The sequence below is a fragment of the Hyla sarda genome, unplaced genomic scaffold (genome assembly GCF_029499605.1).
Source record: "Hyla sarda isolate aHylSar1 unplaced genomic scaffold, aHylSar1.hap1 scaffold_1642, whole genome shotgun sequence".
In the NCBI taxonomy this organism is placed as follows: domain Eukaryota; kingdom Metazoa; phylum Chordata; class Amphibia; order Anura; family Hylidae; genus Hyla; species Hyla sarda.
Window position 1 is genome coordinate 32,254 of NW_026608280.1, and position 20,334 is coordinate 52,587.

Consider the following 20,334-nt stretch of genomic DNA (forward strand, 5'->3'; position numbering starts at 1 on the left):
CCCGCTATCAAGGCAGCTGCCTATCATGTCATGCCCTACCTGCACAGGTGTGCTGGCTACTCAAATGATCCAATTAAGGAGGCCATTTAGTCAGCAGCAGCAGAAGTCCTGTGCCTGGACGCTCCAACAGGGGCCAGACACAAGCAGAAGCAGAAGCAGCAGAAGCAGCAGCAGCACCACCTTTTGTTTTTTGGCTGCAGCAGCAGCAAGGCCCACAGGGCTGGCTAGCTGGCTAGCCAGCAAGCAGGTAGCAATGAAAGTAGGAATCTTTCTTTTTAACCCTGTAAGGGGGTGGTGCACTGTACCCGAAGATACTGCCATATCGGGTCAATGCATAGGGCGACGGAAGCAAGCTTCGAAATCGGCCCCCGTTCTCAAAAATCCATTTAATATATGGTCCCCAGATAGGGGACGTATCAGATATTAAACTGATAAGAACAGATACTACACTTGATCTTAGCCAAAAGGCCGAGAAGCGATAACCGTGAAAGGGGCGGGCCCAACAAGGTCCCCTTCATGGGCACTATCACTGCTTGCTGTCAGGGAGGCTGCCAGACAATTTTCCATGCACACTCTGGGCTGGGGGGCAGTCAACCACCAGTACACACAGCAGAACCTAAACCCATACCATTATTGCTAAGCAGCAAGACAGGGGCCCATTGCACTCCCACGGGGCCTTTTTAAATGCAATCCATAACCCGGATTTGCCAGGAACCCTTCTTACTCCTCCTACTTGCATGTGACACTGGGCTTAGGATCTGCATAGGAAACACACACACAAGCACACACCTACCTTTGTTGCCTGCAGATGCCTCCTTGGCTGTCCCCAAACGGTATCAAACCAACACCCACGGGAAGCTGTAAGCATAGAGGACATGCCTGCACCCCATTGGACTTACCTGTGTGGGTTAAATCCGGGTTATTTGACAACCTATGGCGGTGATGGTTCTGCTCAGGCAGAGCAGTGCTGATGCTCCTCATAAAGCTGTCGCTGCTGTGAAGGTTCTAGGTGACATCACAAATCCCTATGGTTACATACACAACAAAGCTGGGTTGTTGTTGTTTACACTCTGCAAGGCCTGTGGAAGTGAGTGACATCATAGCACTGTAGTTCTGAGGGTTCTAGATGGATGCAACAATCTCCTGTTGCTTCTATGAAGGCCATAATAGACGACATCACCAAACAGCTCCATAGTCACATACACAGCAAAGGAGAGATGTTGTTTACACCTAGTGATGTCAGTGGTATTGAGTGACATCACAGCACAGTGCTAAGGCTCCTGGGCCTGGACACAGCAGCGGCTGCAATATCTCAACGGAGAATACGTTTATATATATGTGTGTGTGTGCGCGCATATATATATATATATATATATATATATATATATATATATATATATATATATATATATATATTTCTCCGCCGAAATCACTTTTAAACCCATTTCCACCTTTTTTTCCCTTCTCTTCCTCTTACTTTTTTTTCACGTTTTTTTACGTTTTTCTCCTTTTCGCCTCTTTTCTGGGCGTATTATTCTTCTTTTTCTTCTTTTTTTTCGTCTAATGCATACCCCATCAGTGCAGCAATGCTTATTCAATACCGCCAGCAGATGGAGACACTGGGGGATAATTTTCTAAGGATTTATACTGATTTTTCCTGTCTGAATTTGTCGCACAGAAAGTTGCAGGCCAAATATGTGTGACATTTCTGCGACTTTAGCTTCTAGAGCATTTTTACAACATTATACATAGGTGCTGAATACATAAAAAGCGACTGTTCAGCGACAGACAAGTCGCATCGGCTGAAAGTAGGCCAGAATGTCAGTCCATGTTGGAGCAGGTTTAGATACAGTCTAAAGTATAGATCTCAAAGTCTGTGCACAGAATTTAGCAAGGGCCTCGCACCTTCTGATGCATCAGGTAGGTGCACAATAGCATAGCCTAACCCTCTGTACTTTGGTCTATATTGATGCGGGACATAGACAGCCAGCTGATGACCAATCCATTAGTGCAATGGATGGCTGGAAGCATTTGTCTTTGCCTTTGCAATACCACAGAAGCAATGCATGGTCAATGTACAGCAATGACACACCTGTGTGAACAGCCAGGAGACCCCCCCCCCCCATGTTATGTTACATAGTTACATAGTTAGTACGGTCGAAAAAAGACATATGTCCATCACGTTCAACCAGGGAATTAAGGGGTAGGGGTGTGGCGCGATATTGGGGAAGGGATGAGATTTTATATTTCTTCATAAGCATTAATCTTATTTTGTCAATTAGGAACATTCAGCACCCACCCGCTATCAAGGCAGCTGCCTATCATGTCATGCCCTACCTGCACAGGTGTGCTGGCTACTCAAATGATCCAATTAAGGAGGCCATTTAGTCAGCAGCAGCAGAAGTCCTGTGCCTGGACGCTCCAACAGGGGCCAGACACAAGCAGAAGCAGAAGCAGCAGAAGCAGCAGCAGCACCACCTTTTGTTTTTTGGCTGCAGCAGCAGCAAGGCCCACAGGGCTGGCTAGCTGGCTAGCCAGCAAGCAGGTAGCAATGAAAGTAGGAATCTTTCTTTTTAACCCTGTAAGGGGGTGGTGCACTGTACCCGAAGATACTGCCATATCGGGTCAATGCATAGGGCGACGGAAGCAAGCTTCGAAATCGGCCCCCGTTCTCAAAAATCCATTTAATATATGGTCCCCAGATAGGGGACGTATCAGATATTAAACTGATAAGAACAGATACTACACTTGATCTTAGCCAAAAGGCCGAGAAGCGATAACCGTGAAAGGGGCGGGCCCAACAAGGTCCCCTTCATGGGCACTATCACTGCTTGCTGTCAGGGAGGCTGCCAGACAATTTTCCATGCACACTCTGGGCTGGGGGGCAGTCAACCACCAGTACACACAGCAGAACCTAAACCCATACCATTATTGCTAAGCAGCAAGACAGGGGCCCATTGCACTCCCACGGGGCCTTTTTAAATGCAATCCATAACCCGGATTTGCCAGGAACCCTTCTTACTCCTCCTACTTGCATGTGACACTGGGCTTAGGATCTGCATAGGAAACACACACACAAGCACACACCTACCTTTGTTGCCTGCAGATGCCTCCTTGGCTGTCCCCAAACGGTATCAAACCAACACCCACGGGAAGCTGTAAGCATAGAGGACATGCCTGCACCCCATTGGACTTACCTGTGTGGGTTAAATCCGGGTTATTTGACAACCTATGGCGGTGATGGTTCTGCTCAGGCAGAGCAGTGCTGATGCTCCTCATAAAGCTGTCGCTGCTGTGAAGGTTCTAGGTGACATCACAAATCCCTATGGTTACATACACAACAAAGCTGGGTTGTTGTTGTTTACACTCTGCAAGGCCTGTGGAAGTGAGTGACATCATAGCACTGTAGTTCTGAGGGTTCTAGATGGATGCAACAATCTCCTGTTGCTTCTATGAAGGCCATAATAGACGACATCACCAAACAGCTCCATAGTCACATACACAGCAAAGGAGAGATGTTGTTTACACCTAGTGATGTCAGTGGTATTGAGTGACATCACAGCACAGTGCTAAGGCTCCTGGGCCTGGACACAGCAGCGGCTGCAATATCTCAACGGAGAATACGTTTATATATATGTGTGTGTGTGCGCGTATATATATATATATATATATATATATATATATATATATATATATATATATATTTCTCCGCCGAAATCACTTTTAAACCCATTTCCACCTTTTTTTCCCTTCTCTTCCTCTTACTTTTTTTTCACGTTTTTTTACGTTTTTCTCCTTTTCGCCTCTTTTCTGGGCGTATTATTCTTCTTTTTCTTCTTTTTTTTCGTCTAATGCATACCCCATCAGTGCAGCAATGCTTATTCAATACCGCCAGCAGATGGAGACACTGGGGGATAATTTTCTAAGGATTTATACTGATTTTTCCTGTCTGAATTTGTCGCACAGAAAGTTGCAGGCCAAATATGTGTGACATTTCTGCGACTTTAGCTTCTAGAGCATTTTTACAACATTATACATAGGTGCTGAATACATAAAAAGCGACTGTTCAGCGACAGACAAGTCGCATCGGCTGAAAGTAGGCCAGAATGTCAGTCCATGTTGGAGCAGGTTTAGATACAGTCTAAAGTATAGATCTCAAAGTCTGTGCACAGAATTTAGCAAGGGCCTCGCACCTTCTGATGCATCAGGTAGGTGCACAATAGCATAGCCTAACCCTCTGTACTTTGGTCTATATTGATGCGGGACATAGACAGCCAGCTGATGACCAATCCATTAGTGCAATGGATGGCTGGAAGCATTTGTCTTTGCCTTTGCAATACCACAGAAGCAATGCATGGTCAATGTACAGCAATGACACACCTGTGTGAACAGCCAGGAGACCCCCCCCCCCCCATGTTATGTTACATAGTTACATAGTTAGTACGGTCGAAAAAAGACATATGTCCATCACGTTCAACCAGGGAATTAAGGGGTAGGGGTGTGGCGCGATATTGGGGAAGGGATGAGATTTTATATTTCTTCATAAGCATTAATCTTATTTTGTCAATTAGGAACATTCAGCACCCACCCGCTATCAAGGCAGCTGCCTATCATGTCATGCCCTACCTGCACAGGTGTGCTGGCTACTCAAATGATCCAATTAAGGAGGCCATTTAGTCAGCAGCAGCAGAAGTCCTGTGCCTGGACGCTCCAACAGGGGCCAGACACAAGCAGAAGCAGAAGCAGCAGAAGCAGCAGCAGCACCACCTTTTGTTTTTTGGCTGCAGCAGCAGCAAGGCCCACAGGGCTGGCTAGCTGGCTAGCCAGCAAGCAGGTAGCAATGAAAGTAGGAATCTTTCTTTTTAACCCTGTAAGGGGGTGGTGCACTGTACCCGAAGATACTGCCATATCGGGTCAATGCATAGGGCGACGGAAGCAAGCTTCGAAATCGGCCCCCGTTCTCAAAAATCCATTTAATATATGGTCCCCAGATAGGGGACGTATCAGATATTAAACTGATAAGAACAGATACTACACTTGATCTTAGCCAAAAGGCCGAGAAGCGATAACCGTGAAAGGGGCGGGCCCAACAAGGTCCCCTTCATGGGCACTATCACTGCTTGCTGTCAGGGAGGCTGCCAGACAATTTTCCATGCACACTCTGGGCTGGGGGGCAGTCAACCACCAGTACACACAGCAGAACCTAAACCCATACCATTATTGCTAAGCAGCAAGACAGGGGCCCATTGCACTCCCACGGGGCCTTTTTAAATGCAATCCATAACCCGGATTTGCCAGGAACCCTTCTTACTCCTCCTACTTGCATGTGACACTGGGCTTAGGATCTGCATAGGAAACACACACACAAGCACACACCTACCTTTGTTGCCTGCAGATGCCTCCTTGGCTGTCCCCAAACGGTATCAAACCAACACCCACGGGAAGCTGTAAGCATAGAGGACATGCCTGCACCCCATTGGACTTACCTGTGTGGGTTAAATCCGGGTTATTTGACAACCTATGGCGGTGATGGTTCTGCTCAGGCAGAGCAGTGCTGATGCTCCTCATAAAGCTGTCGCTGCTGTGAAGGTTCTAGGTGACATCACAAATCCCTATGGTTACATACACAACAAAGCTGGGTTGTTGTTGTTTACACTCTGCAAGGCCTGTGGAAGTGAGTGACATCATAGCACTGTAGTTCTGAGGGTTCTAGATGGATGCAACAATCTCCTGTTGCTTCTATGAAGGCCATAATAGACGACATCACCAAACAGCTCCATAGTCACATACACAGCAAAGGAGAGATGTTGTTTACACCTAGTGATGTCAGTGGTATTGAGTGACATCACAGCACAGTGCTAAGGCTCCTGGGCCTGGACACAGCAGCGGCTGCAATATCTCAACGGAGAATACGTTTATATATATGTGTGTGTGTGCGCGTATATATATATATATATATATATATATATATATATATATATATATATTTCTCCGCCGAAATCACTTTTAAACCCATTTCCACCTTTTTTTCCCTTCTCTTCCTCTTACTTTTTTTTCACGTTTTTTTACGTTTTTCTCCTTTTCGCCTCTTTTCTGGGCGTATTATTCTTCTTTTTCTTCTTTTTTTTCGTCTAATGCATACCCCATCAGTGCAGCAATGCTTATTCAATACCGCCAGCAGATGGAGACACTGGGGGATAATTTTCTAAGGATTTATACTGATTTTTCCTGTCTGAATTTGTCGCACAGAAAGTTGCAGGCCAAATATGTGTGACATTTCTGCGACTTTAGCTTCTAGAGCATTTTTACAACATTATACATAGGTGCTGAATACATAAAAAGCGACTGTTCAGCGACAGACAAGTCGCATCGGCTGAAAGTAGGCCAGAATGTCAGTCCATGTTGGAGCAGGTTTAGATACAGTCTAAAGTATAGATCTCAAAGTCTGTGCACAGAATTTAGCAAGGGCCTCGCACCTTCTGATGCATCAGGTAGGTGCACAATAGCATAGCCTAACCCTCTGTACTTTGGTCTATATTGATGCGGGACATAGACAGCCAGCTGATGACCAATCCATTAGTGCAATGGATGGCTGGAAGCATTTGTCTTTGCCTTTGCAATACCACAGAAGCAATGCATGGTCAATGTACAGCAATGACACACCTGTGTGAACAGCCAGGAGACCCCCCCCCCCCATGTTATGTTACATAGTTACATAGTTAGTACGGTCGAAAAAAGACATATGTCCATCACGTTCAACCAGGGAATTAAGGGGTAGGGGTGTGGCGCGATATTGGGGAAGGGATGAGATTTTATATTTCTTCATAAGCATTAATCTTATTTTGTCAATTAGGAACATTCAGCACCCACCCGCTATCAAGGCAGCTGCCTATCATGTCATGCCCTACCTGCACAGGTGTGCTGGCTACTCAAATGATCCAATTAAGGAGGCCATTTAGTCAGCAGCAGCAGAAGTCCTGTGCCTGGACGCTCCAACAGGGGCCAGACACAAGCAGAAGCAGAAGCAGCAGAAGCAGCAGCAGCACCACCTTTTGTTTTTTGGCTGCAGCAGCAGCAAGGCCCACAGGGCTGGCTAGCTGGCTAGCCAGCAAGCAGGTAGCAATGAAAGTAGGAATCTTTCTTTTTAACCCTGTAAGGGGGTGGTGCACTGTACCCGAAGATACTGCCATATCGGGTCAATGCATAGGGCGACGGAAGCAAGCTTCGAAATCGGCCCCCGTTCTCAAAAATCCATTTAATATATGGTCCCCAGATAGGGGACGTATCAGATATTAAACTGATAAGAACAGATACTACACTTGATCTTAGCCAAAAGGCCGAGAAGCGATAACCGTGAAAGGGGCGGGCCCAACAAGGTCCCCTTCATGGGCACTATCACTGCTTGCTGTCAGGGAGGCTGCCAGACAATTTTCCATGCACACTCTGGGCTGGGGGGCAGTCAACCACCAGTACACACAGCAGAACCTAAACCCATACCATTATTGCTAAGCAGCAAGACAGGGGCCCATTGCACTCCCACGGGGCCTTTTTAAATGCAATCCATAACCCGGATTTGCCAGGAACCCTTCTTACTCCTCCTACTTGCATGTGACACTGGGCTTAGGATCTGCATAGGAAACACACACACAAGCACACACCTACCTTTGTTGCCTGCAGATGCCTCCTTGGCTGTCCCCAAACGGTATCAAACCAACACCCACGGGAAGCTGTAAGCATAGAGGACATGCCTGCACCCCATTGGACTTACCTGTGTGGGTTAAATCCGGGTTATTTGACAACCTATGGCGGTGATGGTTCTGCTCAGGCAGAGCAGTGCTGATGCTCCTCATAAAGCTGTCGCTGCTGTGAAGGTTCTAGGTGACATCACAAATCCCTATGGTTACATACACAACAAAGCTGGGTTGTTGTTGTTTACACTCTGCAAGGCCTGTGGAAGTGTGTGACATCATAGCACTGTAGTTCTGAGGGTTCTAGATGGATGCAACAATCTCCTGTTGCTTCTATGAAGGCCATAATAGACGACATCACCAAACAGCTCCATAGTCACATACACAGCAAAGGAGAGATGTTGTTTACACCTAGTGATGTCAGTGGTATTGAGTGACATCACAGCACAGTGCTAAGGCTCCTGGGCCTGGACACAGCAGCGGCTGCAATATCTCAACGGAGAATACGTTTATATATATGTGTGTGTGTGCGCGTATATATATATATATATATATATATATATATATATATATATATATATTTCTCCGCCGAAATCACTTTTAAACCCATTTCCACCTTTTTTTCCCTTCTCTTCCTCTTACTTTTTTTTCACGTTTTTTTACGTTTTTCTCCTTTTCGCCTCTTTTCTGGGCGTATTATTCTTCTTTTTCTTCTTTTTTTTCGTCTAATGCATACCCCATCAGTGCAGCAATGCTTATTCAATACCGCCAGCAGATGGAGACACTGGGGGATAATTTTCTAAGGATTTATACTGATTTTTCCTGTCTGAATTTGTCGCACAGAAAGTTGCAGGCCAAATATGTGTGACATTTCTGCGACTTTAGCTTCTAGAGCATTTTTACAACATTATACATAGGTGCTGAATACATAAAAAGCGACTGTTCAGCGACAGACAAGTCGCATCGGCTGAAAGTAGGCCAGAATGTCAGTCCATGTTGGAGCAGGTTTAGATACAGTCTAAAGTATAGATCTCAAAGTCTGTGCACAGAATTTAGCAAGGGCCTCGCACCTTCTGATGCATCAGGTAGGTGCACAATAGCATAGCCTAACCCTCTGTACTTTGGTCTATATTGATGCGGGACATAGACAGCCAGCTGATGACCAATCCATTAGTGCAATGGATGGCTGGAAGCATTTGTCTTTGCCTTTGCAATACCACAGAAGCAATGCATGGTCAATGTACAGCAATGACACACCTGTGTGAACAGCCAGGAGACCCCCCCCCCCCATGTTATGTTACATAGTTACATAGTTAGTACGGTCGAAAAAAGACATATGTCCATCACGTTCAACCAGGGAATTAAGGGGTAGGGGTGTGGCGCGATATTGGGGAAGGGATGAGATTTTATATTTCTTCATAAGCATTAATCTTATTTTGTCAATTAGGAACATTCAGCACCCACCCGCTATCAAGGCAGCTGCCTATCATGTCATGCCCTACCTGCACAGGTGTGCTGGCTACTCAAATGATCCAATTAAGGAGGCCATTTAGTCAGCAGCAGCAGAAGTCCTGTGCCTGGACGCTCCAACAGGGGCCAGACACAAGCAGAAGCAGAAGCAGCAGAAGCAGCAGCAGCACCACCTTTTGTTTTTTGGCTGCAGCAGCAGCAAGGCCCACAGGGCTGGCTAGCTGGCTAGCCAGCAAGCAGGTAGCAATGAAAGTAGGAATCTTTCTTTTTAACCCTGTAAGGGGGTGGTGCACTGTACCCGAAGATACTGCCATATCGGGTCAATGCATAGGGCGACGGAAGCAAGCTTCGAAATCGGCCCCCGTTCTCAAAAATCCATTTAATATATGGTCCCCAGATAGGGGACGTATCAGATATTAAACTGATAAGAACAGATACTACACTTGATCTTAGCCAAAAGGCCGAGAAGCGATAACCGTGAAAGGGGCGGGCCCAACAAGGTCCCCTTCATGGGCACTATCACTGCTTGCTGTCAGGGAGGCTGCCAGACAATTTTCCATGCACACTCTGGGCTGGGGGGCAGTCAACCACCAGTACACACAGCAGAACCTAAACCCATACCATTATTGCTAAGCAGCAAGACAGGGGCCCATTGCACTCCCACGGGGCCTTTTTAAATGCAATCCATAACCCGGATTTGCCAGGAACCCTTCTTACTCCTCCTACTTGCATGTGACACTGGGCTTAGGATCTGCATAGGAAACACACACACAAGCACACACCTACCTTTGTTGCCTGCAGATGCCTCCTTGGCTGTCCCCAAACGGTATCAAACCAACACCCACGGGAAGCTGTAAGCATAGAGGACATGCCTGCACCCCATTGGACTTACCTGTGTGGGTTAAATCCGGGTTATTTGACAACCTATGGCGGTGATGGTTCTGCTCAGGCAGAGCAGTGCTGATGCTCCTCATAAAGCTGTCGCTGCTGTGAAGGTTCTAGGTGACATCACAAATCCCTATGGTTACATACACAACAAAGCTGGGTTGTTGTTGTTTACACTCTGCAAGGCCTGTGGAAGTGAGTGACATCATAGCACTGTAGTTCTGAGGGTTCTAGATGGATGCAACAATCTCCTGTTGCTTCTATGAAGGCCATAATAGACGACATCACCAAACAGCTCCATAGTCACATACACAGCAAAGGAGAGATGTTGTTTACACCTAGTGATGTCAGTGGTATTGAGTGACATCACAGCACAGTGCTAAGGCTCCTGGGCCTGGACACAGCAGCGGCTGCAATATCTCAACGGAGAATACGTTTATATATATGTGTGTGTGTGCGCGTATATATATATATATATATATATATATATATATATATATATATATTCTCCGCCGAAATCACTTTTAAACCCATTTCCACCTTTTTTTCCCTTCTCTTCCTCTTACTTTTTTTTCACGTTTTTTTACGTTTTTCTCCTTTTCGCCTCTTTTCTGGGCGTATTATTCTTCTTTTTCTTCTTTTTTTTCGTCTAATGCATACCCCATCAGTGCAGCAATGCTTATTCAATACCGCCAGCAGATGGAGACACTGGGGGATAATTTTCTAAGGATTTATACTGATTTTTCCTGTCTGAATTTGTCGCACAGAAAGTTGCAGGCCAAATATGTGTGACATTTCTGCGACTTTAGCTTCTAGAGCATTTTTACAACATTATACATAGGTGCTGAATACATAAAAAGCGACTGTTCAGCGACAGACAAGTCGCATCGGCTGAAAGTAGGCCAGAATGTCAGTCCATGTTGGAGCAGGTTTAGATACAGTCTAAAGTATAGATCTCAAAGTCTGTGCACAGAATTTAGCAAGGGCCTCGCACCTTCTGATGCATCAGGTAGGTGCACAATAGCATAGCCTAACCCTCTGTACTTTGGTCTATATTGATGCGGGACATAGACAGCCAGCTGATGACCAATCCATTAGTGCAATGGATGGCTGGAAGCATTTGTCTTTGCCTTTGCAATACCACAGAAGCAATGCATGGTCAATGTACAGCAATGACACACCTGTGTGAACAGCCAGGAGACCCCCCCCCCCCATGTTATGTTACATAGTTACATAGTTAGTACGGTCGAAAAAAGACATATGTCCATCACGTTCAACCAGGGAATTAAGGGGTAGGGGTGTGGCGCGATATTGGGGAAGGGATGAGATTTTATATTTCTTCATAAGCATTAATCTTATTTTGTCAATTAGGAACATTCAGCACCCACCCGCTATCAAGGCAGCTGCCTATCATGTCATGCCCTACCTGCACAGGTGTGCTGGCTACTCAAATGATCCAATTAAGGAGGCCATTTAGTCAGCAGCAGCAGAAGTCCTGTGCCTGGACGCTCCAACAGGGGCCAGACACAAGCAGAAGCAGAAGCAGCAGAAGCAGCAGCAGCACCACCTTTTGTTTTTTGGCTGCAGCAGCAGCAAGGCCCACAGGGCTGGCTAGCTGGCTAGCCAGCAAGCAGGTAGCAATGAAAGTAGGAATCTTTCTTTTTAACCCTGTAAGGGGGTGGTGCACTGTACCCGAAGATACTGCCATATCGGGTCAATGCATAGGGCGACGGAAGCAAGCTTCGAAATCGGCCCCCGTTCTCAAAAATCCATTTAATATGGTCCCCAGATAGGGGACGTATCAGATATTAAACTGATAAGAACAGATACTACACTTGATCTTAGCCAAAAGGCCGAGAAGCGATAACCGTGAAAGGGGCGGGCCCAACAAGGTCCCCTTCATGGGCACTATCACTGCTTGCTGTCAGGGAGGCTGCCAGACAATTTTCCATGCACACTCTGGGCTGGGGGGCAGTCAACCACCAGTACACACAGCAGAACCTAAACCCATACCATTATTGCTAAGCAGCAAGACAGGGGCCCATTGCACTCCCACGGGGCCTTTTTAAATGCAATCCATAACCCGGATTTGCCAGGAACCCTTCTTACTCCTCCTACTTGCATGTGACACTGGGCTTAGGATCTGCATAGGAAACACACACACAAGCACACACCTACCTTTGTTGCCTGCAGATGCCTCCTTGGCTGTCCCCAAACGGTATCAAACCAACACCCACGGGAAGCTGTAAGCATAGAGGACATGCCTGCACCCCATTGGACTTACCTGTGTGGGTTAAATCCGGGTTATTTGACAACCTATGGCGGTGATGGTTCTGCTCAGGCAGAGCAGTGCTGATGCTCCTCATAAAGCTGTCGCTGCTGTGAAGGTTCTAGGTGACATCACAAATCCCTATGGTTACATACACAACAAAGCTGGGTTGTTGTTGTTTACACTCTGCAAGGCCTGTGGAAGTGAGTGACATCATAGCACTGTAGTTCTGAGGGTTCTAGATGGATGCAACAATCTCCTGTTGCTTCTATGAAGGCCATAATAGACGACATCACCAAACAGCTCCATAGTCACATACACAGCAAAGGAGAGATGTTGTTTACACCTAGTGATGTCAGTGGTATTGAGTGACATCACAGCACAGTGCTAAGGCTCCTGGGCCTGGACACAGCAGCGGCTGCAATATCTCAACGGAGAATACGTTTATATATATGTGTGTGTGTGCGCGTATATATATATATATATATATATATATATATATATATATATATATTTCTCCGCCGAAATCACTTTTAAACCCATTTCCACCTTTTTTTCCCTTCTCTTCCTCTTACTTTTTTTTCACGTTTTTTTACGTTTTTCTCCTTTTCGCCTCTTTTCTGGGCGTATTATTCTTCTTTTTCTTCTTTTTTTTCGTCTAATGCATACCCCATCAGTGCAGCAATGCTTATTCAATACCGCCAGCAGATGGAGACACTGGGGGATAATTTTCTAAGGATTTATACTGATTTTTCCTGTCTGAATTTGTCGCACAGAAAGTTGCAGGCCAAATATGTGTGACATTTCTGCGACTTTAGCTTCTAGAGCATTTTTACAACATTATACATAGGTGCTGAATACATAAAAAGCGACTGTTCAGCGACAGACAAGTCGCATCGGCTGAAAGTAGGCCAGAATGTCAGTCCATGTTGGAGCAGGTTTAGATACAGTCTAAAGTATAGATCTCAAAGTCTGTGCACAGAATTTAGCAAGGGCCTCGCACCTTCTGATGCATCAGGTAGGTGCACAATAGCATAGCCTAACCCTCTGTACTTTGGTCTATATTGATGCGGGACATAGACAGCCAGCTGATGACCAATCCATTAGTGCAATGGATGGCTGGAAGCATTTGTCTTTGCCTTTGCAATACCACAGAAGCAATGCATGGTCAATGTACAGCAATGACACACCTGTGTGAACAGCCAGGAGACCCCCCCCCCCCATGTTATGTTACATAGTTACATAGTTAGTACGGTCGAAAAAAGACATATGTCCATCACGTTCAACCAGGGAATTAAGGGGTAGGGGTGTGGCGCGATATTGGGGAAGGGATGAGATTTTATATTTCTTCATAAGCATTAATCTTATTTTGTCAATTAGGAACATTCAGCACCCACCCGCTATCAAGGCAGCTGCCTATCATGTCATGCCCTACCTGCACAGGTGTGCTGGCTACTCAAATGATCCAATTAAGGAGGCCATTTAGTCAGCAGCAGCAGAAGTCCTGTGCCTGGACGCTCCAACAGGGGCCAGACACAAGCAGAAGCAGAAGCAGCAGAAGCAGCAGCAGCACCACCTTTTGTTTTTTGGCTGCAGCAGCAGCAAGGCCCACAGGGCTGGCTAGCTGGCTAGCCAGCAAGCAGGTAGCAATGAAAGTAGGAATCTTTCTTTTTAACCCTGTAAGGGGGTGGTGCACTGTACCCGAAGATACTGCCATATCGGGTCAATGCATAGGGCGACGGAAGCAAGCTTCGAAATCGGCCCCCGTTCTCAAAAATCCATTTAATATATGGTCCCCAGATAGGGGACGTATCAGATATTAAACTGATAAGAACAGATACTACACTTGATCTTAGCCAAAAGGCCGAGAAGCGATAACCGTGAAAGGGGCGGGCCCAACAAGGTCCCCTTCATGGGCACTATCACTGCTTGCTGTCAGGGAGGCTGCCAGACAATTTTCCATGCACACTCTGGGCTGGGGGGCAGTCAACCACCAGTACACACAGCAGAACCTAAACCCATACCATTATTGCTAAGCAGCAAGACAGGGGCCCATTGCACTCCCACGGGGCCTTTTTAAATGCAATCCATAACCCGGATTTGCCAGGAACCCTTCTTACTCCTCCTACTTGCATGTGACACTGGGCTTAGGATCTGCATAGGAAACACACACACAAGCACACACCTACCTTTGTTGCCTGCAGATGCCTCCTTGGCTGTCCCCAAACGGTATCAAACCAACACCCACGGGAAGCTGTAAGCATAGAGGACATGCCTGCACCCCATTGGACTTACCTGTGTGGGTTAAATCCGGGTTATTTGACAACCTATGGCGGTGATGGTTCTGCTCAGGCAGAGCAGTGCTGATGCTCCTCATAAAGCTGTCGCTGCTGTGAAGGTTCTAGGTGACATCACAAATCCCTATGGTTACATACACAACAAAGCTGGGTTGTTGTTGTTTACACTCTGCAAGGCCTGTGGAAGTGAGTGACATCATAGCACTGTAGTTCTGAGGGTTCTAGATGGATGCAACAATCTCCTGTTGCTTCTATGAAGGCCATAATAGACGACATCACCAAACAGCTCCATAGTCACATACACAGCAAAGGAGAGATGTTGTTTACACCTAGTGATGTCAGTGGTATTGAGTGACATCACAGCACAGTGCTAAGGCTCCTGGGCCTGGACACAGCAGCGGCTGCAATATCTCAACGGAGAATACGTTTATATATATGTGTGTGTGTGCGCGTATATATATATATATATATATATATATATATATATATATATATATATTTCTCCGCCGAAATCACTTTTAAACCCATTTCCACCTTTTTTTCCCTTCTCTTCCTCTTACTTTTTTTTCACGTTTTTTTACGTTTTTCTCCTTTTCGCCTCTTTTCTGGGCGTATTATTCTTCTTTTTCTTCTTTTTTTTCGTCTAATGCATACCCCATCAGTGCAGCAATGCTTATTCAATACCGCCAGCAGATGGAGACACTGGGGGATAATTTTCTAAGGATTTATACTGATTTTTCCTGTCTGAATTTGTCGCACAGAAAGTTGCAGGCCAAATATGTGTGACATTTCTGCGACTTTAGCTTCTAGAGCATTTTTACAACATTATACATAGGTGCTGAATACATAAAAAGCGACTGTTCAGCGACAGACAAGTCGCATCGGCTGAAAGTAGGCCAGAATGTCAGTCCATGTTGGAGCAGGTTTAGATACAGTCTAAAGTATAGATCTCAAAGTCTGTGCACAGAATTTAGCAAGGGCCTCGCACCTTCTGATGCATCAGGTAGGTGCACAATAGCATAGCCTAACCCTCTGTACTTTGGTCTATATTGATGCGGGACATAGACAGCCAGCTGATGACCAATCCATTAGTGCAATGGATGGCTGGAAGCATTTGTCTTTGCCTTTGCAATACCACAGAAGCAATGCATGGTCAATGTACAGCAATGACACACCTGTGTGAACAGCCAGGAGACCCCCCCCCCCATGTTATGTTACATAGTTACATAGTTAGTACGGTCGAAAAAAGACATATGTCCATCACGTTCAACCAGGGAATTAAGGGGTAGGGGTGTGGCGCGATATTGGGGAAGGGATGAGATTTTATATTTCTTCATAAGCATTAATCTTATTTTGTCAATTAGGAACATTCAGCACCCACCCGCTATCAAGGCAGCTGCCTATCATGTCATGCCCTACCTGCACAGGTGTGCTGGCTACTCAAATGATCCAATTAAGGAGGCCATTTAGTCAGCAGCAGCAGAAGTCCTGTGCCTGGACGCTCCAACAGGGGCCAGACACAAGCAGAAGCAGAAGCAGCAGAAGCAGCAGAAGCAGCAGCAGCACCACCTTTTGTTTTTTGGCTGCAGCAGCAGCAAGGCCCACAGGGCTGGCTAGCTGGCTAGCCAGCAAGCAGGTAGCAATGAAAGTAGGAATCTTTCTTTTTAACCCTGTAAGGGGGTGGTGCACTGTACCCGAAGATACTGCCATATCGGGTCAATGCATAGGGCGACGGAAGCAAGCTTCGAAATCGGCCCCCGTTCTCAAAAATCCATTTAATATATGGTCCCCAGATAGGGGACGTATCAGATATTAAACTGATAAGAACAGATACTACACTTGATCTTAGCCAAAAGGCCGAGAAGCGATAACCGTGAAAGGGGCGGGCCCAACAAGGTCCCCTTCATGGGCACTATCACTGCTTGCTGTCAGGGAGGCTGCCAGACAATTTTCCATGCACACTCTGGGCTGGGGGGCAGTCAACCACCAGTACACACAGCAGAACCTAAACCCATACCATTATTGCTAAGCAGCAAGACAGGGGCCCATTGCACTCCCACGGGGCCTTTTTAAATGCAATCCATAACCCGGATTTGCCAGGAACCCTTCTTACTCCTCCTACTTGCATGTGACACTGGGCTTAGGATCTGCATAGGAAACACACACACAAGCACACACCTACCTTTGTTGCCTGCAGATGCCTCCTTGGCTGTCCCCAAACGGTATCAAACCAACACCCACGGGAAGCTGTAAGCATAGAGGACATGCCTGCACCCCATTGGACTTACCTGTGTGGGTTAAATCCGGGTTATTTGACAACCTATGGCGGTGATGGTTCTGCTCAGGCAGAGCAGTGCTGATGCTCCTCATAAAGCTGTCGCTGCTGTGAAGGTTCTAGGTGACATCACAAATCCCTATGGTTACATACACAACAAAGCTGGGTTGTTGTTGTTTACACTCTGCAAGGCCTGTGGAAGTGAGTGACATCATAGCACTGTAGTTCTGAGGGTTCTAGATGGATGCAACAATCTCCTGTTGCTTCTATGAAGGCCATAATAGACGACATCACCAAACAGCTCCATAGTCACATACACAGCAAAGGAGAGATGTTGTTTACACCTAGTGATGTCAGTGGTATTGAGTGACATCACAGCACAGTGCTAAGGCTCCTGGGCCTGGACACAGCAGCGGCTGCAATATCTCAACGGAGAATACGTTTATATATATGTGTGTGTGTGCGCGTATATATATATATATATATATATATATATATATATATATATATATATTTCTCCGCCGAAATCACTTTTAAACCCATTTCCACCTTTTTTTCCCTTCTCTTCCTCTTACTTTTTTTTCACGTTTTTTTACGTTTTTCTCCTTTTCGCCTCTTTTCTGGGCGTATTATTCTTCTTTTTCTTCTTTTTTTTCGTCTAATGCATACCCCATCAGTGCAGCAATGCTTATTCAATACCGCCAGCAGATGGAGACACTGGGGGATAATTTTCTAAGGATTTATACTGATTTTTCCTGTCTGAATTTGTCGCACAGAAAGTTGCAGGCCAAATATGTGTGACATTTCTGCGACTTTAGCTTCTAGAGCATTTTTACAACATTATACATAGGTGCTGAATACATAAAAAGCGACTGTTCAGCGACAGACAAGTCGCATCGGCTGAAAGTAGGCCAGAATGTCAGTCCATGTTGGAGCAGGTTTAGATACAGTCTAAAGTATAGATCTCAAAGTCTGTGCACAGAATTTAGCAAGGGCCTCGCACCTTCTGATGCATCAGGTAGGTGCACAATAGCATAGCCTAACCCTCTGTACTTTGGTCTATATTGATGCGGGACATAGACAGCCAGCTGATGACCAATCCATTAGTGCAATGGATGGCTGGAAGCATTTGTCTTTGCCTTTGCAATACCACAGAAGCAATGCATGGTCAATGTACAGCAATGACACACCTGTGTGAACAGCCAGGAGACCCCCCCCCCCCATGTTATGTTACATAGTTACATAGTTAGTACGGTCGAAAAAAGACATATGTCCATCACGTTCAACCAGGGAATTAAGGGGTAGGGGTGTGGCGCGATATTGGGGAAGGGATGAGATTTTATATTTCTTCATAAGCATTAATCTTATTTTGTCAATTAGGAACATTCAGCACCCACCCGCTATCAAGGCAGCTGCCTATCATGTCATGCCCTACCTGCACAGGTGTGCTGGCTACTCAAATGATCCAATTAAGGAGGCCATTTAGTCAGCAGCAGCAGAAGTCCTGTGCCTGGACGCTCCAACAGGGGCCAGACACAAGCAGAAGCAGAAGCAGCAGAAGCAGCAGCAGCACCACCTTTTGTTTTTTGGCTGCAGCAGCAGCAAGGCCCACAGGGCTGGCTAGCTGGCTAGCCAGCAAGCAGGTAGCAATGAAAGTAGGAATCTTTCTTTTTAACCCTGTAAGGGGGTGGTGCACTGTACCCGAAGATACTGCCATATCGGGTCAATGCATAGGGCGACGGAAGCAAGCTTCGAAATCGGCCCCCGTTCTCAAAAATCCATTTAATATATGGTCCCCAGATAGGGGACGTATCAGATATTAAACTGATAAGAACAGATACTACACTTGATCTTAGCCAAAAGGCCGAGAAGCGATAACCGTGAAAGGGGCGGGCCCAACAAGGTCCCCTTCATGGGCACTATCACTGCTTGCTGTCAGGGAGGCTGCCAGACAATTTTCCATGCACACTCTGGGCTGGGGGGCAGTCAACCACCAGTACACACAGCAGAACCTAAACCCATACCATTATTGCTAAGCAGCAAGACAGGGGCCCATTGCACTCCCACGGGGCCTTTTTAAATGCAATCCATAACCCGGATTTGCCAGGAACCCTTCTTACTCCTCCTACTTGCATGTGACACTGGGCTTAGGATCTGCATAGGAAACACACACACAAGCACACACCTACCTTTGTTGCCTGCAGATGCCTCCTTGGCTGTCCCCAAACGGTATCAAACCAACACCCACGGGAAGCTGTAAGCATAGAGGACATGCCTGCACCCCATTGGACTTACCTGTGTGGGTTAAATCCGGGTTATTTGACAACCTATGGCGGTGATGGTTCTGCTCAGGCAGAGCAGTGCTGATGCTCCTCATAAAGCTGTCGCTGCTGTGAAGGTTCTAGGTGACATCACAAATCCCTATGGTTACATACACAACAAAGCTGGGTTGTTGTTGTTTACACTCTGCAAGGCCTGTGGAAGTGAGTGACATCATAGCACTGTAGTTCTGAGGGTTCTAGATGGATGCAACAATCTCCTGTTGCTTCTATGAAGGCCATAATAGACGACATCACCAAACAGCTCCATAGTCACATACACAGCAAAGGAGAGATGTTGTTTACACCTAGTGATGTCAGTGGTATTGAGTGACATCACAGCACAGTGCTAAGGCTCCTGGGCCTGGACACAGCAGCGGCTGCAATATCTCAACGGAGAATACGTTTATATATATATGTGTGTGTGTGCGCGTATATATATATATATATATATATATATATATATATATATATATATATATTTCTCCGCCGAAATCACTTTTAAACCCATTTCCACCTTTTTTTCCCTTCTCTTCCTCTTACTTTTTTTTCACGTTTTTTTACGTTTTTCTCCTTTTCGCCTCTTTTCTGGGCGTATTATTCTTCTTTTTCTTCTTTTTTTTCGTCTAATGCATACCCCATCAGTGCAGCAATGCTTATTCAATACCGCCAGCAGATGGAGACACTGGGGGATAATTTTCTAAGGATTTATACTGATTTTTCCTGTCTGAATTTGTCGCACAGAAAGTTGCAGGCCAAATATGTGTGACATTTCTGCGACTTTAGCTTCTAGAGCATTTTTACAACATTATACATAGGTGCTGAATACATAAAAAGCGACTGTTCAGCGACAGACAAGTCGCATCGGCTGAAAGTAGGCCAGAATGTCAGTCCATGTTGGAGCAGGTTTAGATACAGTCTAAAGTATAGATCTCAAAGTCTGTGCACAGAATTTAGCAAGGGCCTCGCACCTTCTGATGCATCAGGTAGGTGCACAATAGCATAGCCTAACCCTCTGTACTTTGGTCTATATTGATGCGGGACATAGACAGCCAGCTGATGACCAATCCATTAGTGCAATGGATGGCTGGAAGCATTTGTCTTTGCCTTTGCAATACCACAGAAGCAATGC

The 20,334-nt window shown here is 46.0% G+C and overlaps 9 non-coding genes across 9 annotated transcripts; all 9 read right to left on the bottom strand.

Moving 5' to 3' along the window:
* Nucleotides 1-289: 289 nt before the first annotated feature.
* On the bottom strand, nucleotides 290-480 carry LOC130311498 (U2 spliceosomal RNA). The gene has a single exon (XR_008859838.1). It is a non-coding gene; the product is annotated as a U2 spliceosomal RNA (small nuclear RNA).
* A 2,107-nt stretch (nucleotides 481-2,587) lies between these two features.
* On the bottom strand, nucleotides 2,588-2,778 carry LOC130311499 (U2 spliceosomal RNA). Its single transcript, XR_008859839.1, has one exon. It is a non-coding gene; the product is annotated as a U2 spliceosomal RNA (small nuclear RNA).
* Nucleotides 2,779-4,876: 2,098 nt separating this feature from the next.
* On the bottom strand, nucleotides 4,877-5,067 carry LOC130311500 (U2 spliceosomal RNA). Its single transcript, XR_008859840.1, has one exon. It is a non-coding gene; the product is annotated as a U2 spliceosomal RNA (small nuclear RNA).
* Nucleotides 5,068-7,158: 2,091 nt separating this feature from the next.
* LOC130311501 (U2 spliceosomal RNA) lies at nucleotides 7,159-7,349 on the bottom strand. Its single transcript, XR_008859841.1, has one exon. It is a non-coding gene; the product is annotated as a U2 spliceosomal RNA (small nuclear RNA).
* A 2,091-nt stretch (nucleotides 7,350-9,440) lies between these two features.
* On the bottom strand, nucleotides 9,441-9,631 carry LOC130311502 (U2 spliceosomal RNA). The gene has a single exon (XR_008859842.1). It is a non-coding gene; the product is annotated as a U2 spliceosomal RNA (small nuclear RNA).
* A 2,088-nt stretch (nucleotides 9,632-11,719) lies between these two features.
* On the bottom strand, nucleotides 11,720-11,908 carry LOC130311516 (U2 spliceosomal RNA). Its single transcript, XR_008859856.1, has one exon. It is a non-coding gene; the product is annotated as a U2 spliceosomal RNA (small nuclear RNA).
* A 2,089-nt stretch (nucleotides 11,909-13,997) lies between these two features.
* Nucleotides 13,998-14,188, bottom strand: LOC130311504 (U2 spliceosomal RNA). Its single transcript, XR_008859844.1, has one exon. It is a non-coding gene; the product is annotated as a U2 spliceosomal RNA (small nuclear RNA).
* A 2,099-nt stretch (nucleotides 14,189-16,287) lies between these two features.
* Nucleotides 16,288-16,478, bottom strand: LOC130311505 (U2 spliceosomal RNA). Its single transcript, XR_008859845.1, has one exon. It is a non-coding gene; the product is annotated as a U2 spliceosomal RNA (small nuclear RNA).
* A 2,091-nt stretch (nucleotides 16,479-18,569) lies between these two features.
* On the bottom strand, nucleotides 18,570-18,760 carry LOC130311506 (U2 spliceosomal RNA). The gene has a single exon (XR_008859846.1). It is a non-coding gene; the product is annotated as a U2 spliceosomal RNA (small nuclear RNA).
* Nucleotides 18,761-20,334: the final 1,574 nt, after the last annotated feature.